Below are 1,413 nucleotides of genomic sequence, written 5' to 3' on the forward strand. Positions count from 1 at the left end.
AGTGCCCATGTCACAGGGGACTTGTGAGTTAAAACATGAGCTATTCACAGGGAGATCAGCTCGGTGCTTTGTGACCACCTAGAGGGGTGGGATAGAGAAGGATGGGAGGGAGACGCAAGAGGGAGGAGATATGGGGATATATGTATATGTATAGCTGGTTCACTTTGTTATAAAGCAGAAACTAACACACCATTGTAAAGCAATTGTACTCCAATAAAGCTGTTAAAAAAAAAAACACATGAGCTATTACTATTAACTGGTGTCCCTGCCTGTAGTCGCAGCCCCTTTCCTTCTACAATGGAAATCTGATGCTATCTTACTCCATTAAACCCGTGGAAATTTTCTTAGTGTACACACATAAAGCCCCAGATCCTTGGCGTGGCCTGGAAATTCCTTTATAATCTGGACTCTGTTGGCTTGTCTTCTGCCTCCCAGTGTGTAACCTGCTTTGGGCCCTATCACACCACTCGCGGTCTTAGAACAAAGAATGTCACGTGCTTCCCATTCCTCTCCCTGTGCTTCCTGCATGCAAAGTCTCCCTGGCGCTCCTCCTTTCCTCGAGACACAGAGAGCTGCTTCCTCTCCCAGCTCCGACATATTTCCTATCTGTGATATGAAGTGATATGACTCTGGACGTAGGTAGATGTCTGCCTGCACAAAACTGGGTCTCCCTATGCACAGGGACATAGGGGATTCAGGTCTGAGGCCCTAGGAAGATGAAGTCGGGGCTCAATATCTGTTGAACAAATAAATGAACACATCTAATACGACACAAATATTTGGCATCAGGCAAGAGAATGAAAGAAGTATTGCAAAGAAGAAAGAGCTTAAAGTACATTTTTCCCAAGTTATACACTCTATAAAGCAGAACAAACAAAAACCATAAAATCCAATGCCAGTAATCACTTTCCAAATAAAAAGAGTACCTTATAGCCATGTTTCATGAATAATATATTGTGACACGGACTCAGGATTGTAAATCCTCTTGTTCACTTCAAAGTTTATAGACTATGATTAGCTGGTTTTGATCTGCCGTCAGAAGGTGTGTACTTAGGGGCTAGCCAAAATGACAGCTAACGTTCATTGAGTTTTACTCTGCACTCACACACATTATGGTGATATCTGCCTTAACTCATAATAGCTAAGAGGTAGATACTACTAGTATCCCAATTTTATCAGTGAGGAACTTGTAATGTGGAGCGGGTAAGCTGGGTTTGGAACCCAGGCATTCTCACTCAGTCTAACTCAGTCAGTGTAGCTACAATTGGTGCGAGAATAATAAGCCAAGGATCCACATCTAAGAAAGGAAAAACACGTTTGTTTTGCTTTGCTCACAATGATCTCTTGAGTTTTGCTCTTAACCATAAATGGCAAATTTATTCAATTCTGGGAGAACCAAATCCCAGAAATACA

Source organism: Balaenoptera ricei, chromosome 9 (genome assembly GCF_028023285.1).
Source record: "Balaenoptera ricei isolate mBalRic1 chromosome 9, mBalRic1.hap2, whole genome shotgun sequence".
In the NCBI taxonomy this organism is placed as follows: domain Eukaryota; kingdom Metazoa; phylum Chordata; class Mammalia; order Artiodactyla; family Balaenopteridae; genus Balaenoptera; species Balaenoptera ricei.